This window comes from Nerophis ophidion, linkage group LG21, assembly GCF_033978795.1.
Source record: "Nerophis ophidion isolate RoL-2023_Sa linkage group LG21, RoL_Noph_v1.0, whole genome shotgun sequence".
NCBI classification, from domain to species: Eukaryota; Metazoa; Chordata; class Actinopteri; order Syngnathiformes; family Syngnathidae; genus Nerophis; species Nerophis ophidion.
Genome location: NC_084631.1, coordinates 34,432,573 through 34,440,946, shown reverse-complemented (window position 1 = coordinate 34,440,946; position 8,374 = coordinate 34,432,573).

Here is an 8,374-nt window from a genome sequence, read left to right as displayed (position 1 = left end):
GGTTTCCACCAATCCACCTTGGACTGCCTTAAACCAATCAAACGCAGCCTGGGAGTCACATGACCACACCAGGTGAACCAGGAAGGAATGCTGGGTGTGCCAGGGTGGACCATGTGACCTAGATGACAATATGGTAGTCATGTTTTCATGAATTCAATCAATCAATCAATGTTTATTTATATAGCCCGAAATCACAAATGTCTCAAAGGACTGTACGAACCATTACGACTACGACATCCTCGGAAGAACCCACAAAAGGGCAAGGAAAACTCACACCCAGTGGGCAGGGAGAATTCACATCCAGTGGGACGCCAGTGACAATGCTGACTAGGAGAAACCTTGGAGAGGACCTCAGATGTGGGCAACCCCCGCCCCCCCCCCTCTAGGGGACCGAAAGCAATGGATGTCGAGCGGGTCTAACATGATACTGTGAAAGTTCAATCCATAGTGGCTCCAACACATCTGCGAGAGTTCAGTTCAAAGCGGATCCAAGACAGCAGCAAGAGTCCCGTCCACAGGAAACCATCCCAAGCGGAGGTGGATCAGCAGCGTAGAGATGTCCCCAACCGATACACAGGCGAGCGGTCCATCCTGGGTCCCGACGAGCGGTCCATCCTGGGTCTCGAATCTGGACAGCCAGTACTTCATCCATGGTCATCGGTCATGGTCCCCCCCTCCACAAGGGAGGGGGGGACATAGGAGAAAAAGAAAAGAAGCGGCAGATCAACTGGTCTAAAAAGGAGGTCTATTTAAAGGCTAGAGTATACAGATGAGTTTTGAGGTGAGACTTAAATGCTTCTACTGAGGTTGCATCTCGAACTGTTACCGGGAGGGCATTCCAGAGTACTGGAGCCCGAACGGAAAACGCTCGATAGCCCGCAGACTTTTTTTGGGCTTTAGGAATCACTAATAAGCCGTGACATATTCTCCATTCATCCATCCATTTCCTACTGCTTGTCCCTTTTCGGGGTCGCTGTCATAGTCATAGACAATTTTAGAGTGAAAAGAACATTTTATTTTTACTCGCATACAAATAATTTTAACTTGGATTTTTTCCCTGGCTTTGAGACTCTCCCGAAGATCACTGCAGGAAGACACAACAAAGTCCCTTTTTTGTCTCTCATGGACACACACCTGTTGTTGTGAACTTTGGACTAGCGACGGCAAATACATCAAGGCCGCGGAACAGAGACACACTATGGGCTTATACACACATACACATCCACAAAAAAATATATATACGCCACACATACACCCTCCTGTCCCCCAATCCAACGCCCTCGACGCAATCCCGTAGGGGTGATGAATGTATGGTCAGCGCTTGACAGCTGCGGCCTACCACCATGACCTTGAACTACCTTCCCTCTGTTGCTAGATATCTCGAGATGTATGTTGTAATATGTGTATGTGCTTTGCTATGGAGGTTTTTTTCTCACTTTGAACTGGGCCCCCTTAGGAGCCCAGTCTGGATTGTATTTTTTTACTCATCCTTCCCCAGCGTTTACCTTTTTCCCATCTTTTACGGGGCGCCTTATGGCGACCCATCAGCGTTCTTGTTCTGTAACCCAGTACACTGTTTGTTTGTCTAATCTTGAACAGGTTTGTGCTGAAAACAAAGTTTTGTTGTACTTGTTGCAATGACAATAAAGACCTACCTACTTACCTGGAGCCAATCTCAGCCGCATTCGGGCGGAAGGCAAGGTACACCCTTCACAAGTCCCCACCGCACCACAAGTCCCACTTGAATTCTGATCTGGAATTTCTATTTTGTTTAGGTTAACCACACATTTTTCACCGTAGAAAAAAAACAAGTACCACCAACATTAAAGGGGAACATTATCACCAGACCTATGTAAGCGTCAATATATACCTTAATGTTGCAGAAAAAAGACCATATATTTTTTTAACCGATTTCCGAACTCTAAAAGGGTGAATTTGGCGATTTAAACGCCTTTCAATTTTTCGCTTTCTTAGCGATAACCTTTCACCCGTGACGTTACAAAGGGAAGCAATCCACCATTTTCTCAAACACATTACACCAGGGGTGTCAAACTCAAATACAGAGTGGGCCAACATTCTAAACTGAACAAAGCCGCGGACCAAAGTTGAACAACTTAACATTTTAATAGGGACCCAAACAAGTTTTGCATTGAATATTGAACAAGTGAGACTTATATAACTTTATAGTGACATGCAAAATCGAGTTTTGTTGGTAGCGGGGGCTTATATTGTAGCGTCCCAGAAGAGTTAGTGCTGCAAGGGATTCTGGGTATCTGTTCTGTTGTGTTTATGTTGTGTTACGGTGCGGATGTTCTCCCGAAATGTGTTTGTCATTCTTGTTTGGTATGGGTTCACAGTGTGGTTTAACAGTGTTAAAGTTGTTTATACGGCCACCCTCAGTGTGACCTGTATGGCTGTTTGTGTGTAGAAGCCGCGTATATTACGTGACTGGGCCAGTACGCTGTTTGTATGGAGGAAAAGCGGACGTGACGACAGGTTGTAGAGGATGCTAAAAGCAGTACCTTTAAAGGGGAACATTATCACCAGACCTATGTAAGCGTCAATATATACGTTGATGGTGCACTGAAATTCGGGATTCTCCTGGAAAAATCGGGAGGGTTGGCAAGTATGAAAATTAGCGTTGAATACGGTGATACAGCGGCACCGCCACTGTATAATACCGGCGGGCCAGATCTAATGTTAATTTATTATTGCCTCAAAGGCCAACTGAAATTACACGGCGGCCCAAATTTGGCCCGCGGGCCAGCGTTTGACACCCATGTATTACACACACAAGTCAATTCAGCTCTGTTATTTTCCGTTTTTTCGACTGTTTTTCCGTACCTTGGAGACATCATGCCTTGTCGGTGTGTTGTCGGAGGGTGTAACAACACGATCAGGGACGGATTCAAGTTGTCTTACGTGGGGTGTGCATCGATTAGCACGGCATGCTAATCGATGCTAACATGGCAGAAATGGCAAGAATGTGTGGATATCCTGCGACACTCAAAGCAGATGCATTTCCAACCATAAAGTCAACGAAATCACAAAGGTTTTTGACTTATGTGCTAATCAGACATATTTGGTCACGGCATGACTGCCAGCTAATTGATGCTAACATGCTATTTAGGCTACTTGTATGTACATTTGTAGCTATATTTGCATCCAGCCTTTCCCTCCACCCACATTTAATGCCAAACAAACACTTACCAATCGACGGATTTAAGTTGCTCCAGTGCTCAAAAGATGCAATCGTTGGTTAGAAGGCGATCGCCGAATAGCTTCAATAGCTATTCGCTCAACAGCTTCAGTTTCTTCTTCAATTTCGTTTTCGCTATCTGCCTCCACACTCCAACCATCCGTTTCAATACATGCGTAAACCACTGGAATCCGAGTCTGAATCCGAGCTAATGTCGCTATATCTTGCTGTTCTATCTGCCATGTTGTTTGTATTGGCGTCACTATGTGACGTCACAAGAAAATGGACGGGTGAATTTACAGATAGCGAAAATCAGGCACTTTAGAGCCTTTTTTCGGGATATTCCATGACGGGTAAAATTTTGAAAAAAACTTCCAAAAATAAAATAATTCACTGGGAACTGATTTTTATTGGTTTCAACCCTTCTGAAATAGTGATAATGTTCCCCTTTAATATAGCGTAGCGTAGTATGTCGTGTCTGTGATCATGTTTTGGTTTAAGTCATGTTCTGTTTGGTTTTTGGACACTCAGTTCCTGCTTTTTCTCTCTCTTGTTTTGTCACCATGGCAACCATTAGTTTCACCTGTTTCACATTTGGAGTCACGCACCTGTTTTCACTAATCATGCCACTATTATTTCAACCGAGAGTTGCCAGGAAGTCAGTCCAACGACTTTACCTCTACCTCTGCTCACTTCATGCCATGCTACCTCTGATACTGTTCATAGTTATGCTTCTTGCCATTTTTTATGTCCGAGTTATCGAGTTTTGTTTCATGTTCATAGTTTCTGCCTTTGTGCAAGTTTTTGTTTCATTAGCTAACTTTTTGTACTTCCGCTTTGTGTGCGCCTTTTGTTCCTTTTTTATAATATTTAATAAATATGTCCTTACCTTCACGCCTAGCCCGCTCCAACTTTCCTTTGCATTCTGGGAAAACAAACCTCAAAGTCCACGTTATGACATAGTAGGCCTAAGTATTCAGTAAAAAACAAGGCCAAGGTTTTATTTATGGGAATTTTTGTGCACCACACGATTCGATTCTTAACAATGGGTAAATTCCTAAATAAAGTAGATAATCAGCTCTGATAAATAAACAAAAAAACAAAAAAAACAATAGAAAAGTGGTTTTGTTTTGTAAAATTGTACCAAAAACATTTTCTTTATTTTTGGGAGAAAAAACGCCCCCAAAATAAATGATTTGTAAAATTTTTTTTAATCAATTAAGAATCGTTACAAAGAGGAATCGCGATTAATTGTATTTTTTATTTTTTTTAGACTCTTAATAATTAAAATATAGTAGCATAGTAGGCCTAAGTATTCATTAAAAACAAGTATTCATTAAAAACAAGAGCTAGACAAAGTGGCTGGAGAGTGGGAAGTCTGGGCTTCCCTGCTTAGGCTGCTACCCCCGCGAACCGACTTCGGATAAGCGGAAGATGATGATGGATGGATGGAGGTTTTATTTATGTGAATCTTTGTGCACCACAAGATTCGATTCTCGGGTGTAACGATTCCATTCAGAATCGATTCTCGATTCTGAAAGAATCTCGATTCAAATTTAATCTTTTTTTAATAACATCGGTTCTATGATGAATGACATTCATCCATAAAATAGATAAACAGCTATGCTAGATAAACAAACAAACAAACAAACAAAAAACATTACAAAAGTGGTTTTATTTTATAAAATTTTACCTAAACATTTAGTGAAAAGTTCATTTTTTGGGGGGAAAAAACGCCCCCCAAATAATTTTTGAATTTTTTTTAATCAATTAAGAATTGTTACAAAAAGGAACCGCGATTATTTAGTTTTTTTTTTTTTTGAGACTCTCAATTAAAATACAGTAGCGTAGCAGGCCTATGTATTTATTAAAAACAAGGCAAAGGTTTTATTTATGTGAATCTTTGTGCACCACAATATTCGATTCTCGGGTAAAACAATTAGATTCAGAATCTATTTTCGATTCCAATAGAGTTTCGATTTAAATTTAATATTTTTTTAATAACATCGGTTCTATGATTAAGGACATTCATCCATATAATAGACAAACAGCTCTAACAAATAAACAAATAAAAACATTAGAAAAGTGTTTTTTTCTACAAAATTCTAACGAAACATATACTAAAGTGGCTGAAAAGGTAATTTTTTTGGGGGGAAAAACACCCTCAAAATAAAAAAAAAATTTAATTTTTTAATCAAATAAGAATTGTTACAAAGAGGAATCGGGATTGATTTTTTTTTTTTTTTTGAGACCCTTAATAATGAAAATAAAGTAGCGTAGTTGGCCTAAGTATTCATTAAAAACAAGGAAAAGGTTTTATTCATGTGAATCTTTGAGCACCACATGATTTGATTCCCGGGTGTAACGATTCGATTCAGAATCAATCCTCAATTCCAAAAGAGTCTCGATTCAAATTTAATACTTTTTAAAATAACATCGGTTCTATAATTAACAACATTCCTACATATAAATAGAGAAAAAGCTCTGAAAAAAAAAACTAACAAAAAAAAAAAAACATTACAATGGTGGTTTGGTTTTATAAAATTCTACCCAAACATTTACTGACAAGTTTAGTTTTTGTGGGGAAAAAACGCCCCCAAAATATAAGATTTTAGATTTTTTTTGGATCAATTAAGAATCGTTACAAAGAGGAATAGCGATATTTTTTTAAGAACCTTATTAATGAAATACATATGTGTGTATATATATATATATATATATATATATATATATATATATATATATATATACATATATATACATATATATACATATATATATATATACATATATATACATATATATATATATATATATATATATATATATATATATATATATATATATATATAATTTCTGTATTTTTTGATGGAACTGAGCATCACTGTTATGCCAGTTATGGCCTCTAGAGGCTGCTAATGCTCCATTGCTTTTCACAATTCAGAATCAGAATAATTTTTATTGCCATTGTTTGAGAACGGGTTCACAAACTAGGATTTTTTCTTGGTGCAATCGTGCAACATACAAGACATGTAATACAGAATAGAATAACACGAGTTGTAACTGAGCTATCAGATCTTGTTATTGTTCATGTGCCTGATGGCCGAGGGGGAAAAACTGTTCAGGTGGCGGGAGGTGTGGGTATGGATGGACTGTAGTCTCCTGCCTGAGGGGAGAGGGTAGAATAGATTGTGTCCAGGGTGAGAAGAGTCATCTGTGATCCGACCCACATGCCTCCTGGTCCTGGAGGAAAACAGGTCCTGGAGGGATAGGAGCCTGCAGCCAATCACCTTCTCAGCAGCATGTATACCATGCACCGCAGTCCATGCATCATAGCATAGAGTAAAATAAATAAAAATAATAAAATAAAAAAATAAAAACACCACAAAACATGATTAAAAGATGAGTCCGTTAAGTGCTTACTACTGACCCAGTAGCGTCGATTTCATACTATACATTTGATTTCATAAAAAAATTACTAAGACAAGAGTAACGCTTTATTCGTTTTTATCGAATTAAAAAATACATAGTTAAAGTTCTATATATATATATTCATTGTTGAGTTAAGGGTTGAATTCTCATAGTCATCATCGTCACCGACGTCCCACTGGGTGTGAGTTTTCCTTACCCTTATGTGGGCCTACCGAGGATGTCGTAGTGGTTTGTGCAGCCCTTTGAGACACTAGTGATTTAGGGCTATATAAGTAAACATTGATTGATTGATTGATATATATATATATATGTATATATATATATATATATATATATATATATATATATATATATATATATATATATATATCCATTTCCCACCGCTTTTCCCGTTCGGGGTCGCTGGGGTGCTGGACCCTCTGATAGCTCCATTCGGGTGGAAGGCGGGGTAGACTCGGGACAAGTTGCCACCTTATCACAGGGCCAACACAGATAGACAGACAGACAACATTCACACTCACATTCACACACTAGGCCAGGGGTCGGGAACCTTTTTGGCTGAGAGAGCCATGAAAGCCAAATTTTTTAAAGTGTATTACCGTGAGAGCCGTATCATATGTTTTAACACTGAGTACAACTAAATGCATGCATTTTTTAAGTAAGACCTACATTTTTAGAGTATGAGTCTTATATTTGATATCATTTTTATTCTGAAGCTAACCAATAATAAATAAAATACTTCTTTGGCAACACTAAATTGGCCCTAGTGTGTGAATGTGAGTGTGAATGTCGTCTGTCTATCTGTGCTGGCCCCGAGATGAGGTGGCGACTTGTCCAGGGTGTACCCTGCCTTCCGCCCGATTGTAGCTGAGATAGGCGCCAACGCCCCCCGCGACCCCTAAAGGGAATAAGCGGTAGAAAATAGATGGATGTGGGAATGTGAGTGTGAATCTCGTCCGTCTATCTGTGTTGGCCCTGCGATGAGGTGGCGACTTGTCCAGGGTGTACCCCGCCTTCCGCCCGATTGTAGCTGAGATAGGCGCCAACGCCCCCCGCGACCTCTAAAGGGAATAAGCGGTAGAAAATGGATGGATGTGTGAATGTGAGTGTGAATGTCGTCTGTCTATCTGTGTTGGCCTCCGAGATGAGGTGGCGACTTGTCCAGGGTGTACACCGCCTTCTGCCCAAATGCAGCTAAGATAGGTTCCAGCAACCCCCGCGACCCCAAAAGGGACAAGCGGTAGAGAATAGATGGATGGACTTCTTACCATTGATGTGACTTATTGAACAGGTGCGGTTGAAAAACGGATGGATGGATTCAAATGCATAAGAATGTTTTATATGTTAAACGTTATTTTTAACACCGATTACTGGCGGAATTATTCATTACTAATCGTGTTAATTAATATCGGCTCAGATGTATTTGAGAGCCAGATGCGGTCATCAAAAGTGCCACATCTGGCTCTAGAGCCATAGGTTCCCTACTCCTGCACTAGGGTCAATTTAGTGTTGCCAATCAACCTATCCCCAGGTGCATGTCTTTGGAAGTGGGAGGAAGCCGGAGTACCCGGAGGGAACCCACGCAGTCACGGGGAGAACATGCAAACTCCACACAGAAAGATATATATATATATATATATATATATATATATATATATATATATATATATATATATATATATATATATATATATCTTTGGGTGTCCCACGATTCGATTCAATATCGATTCTTGGGGTCGCGAT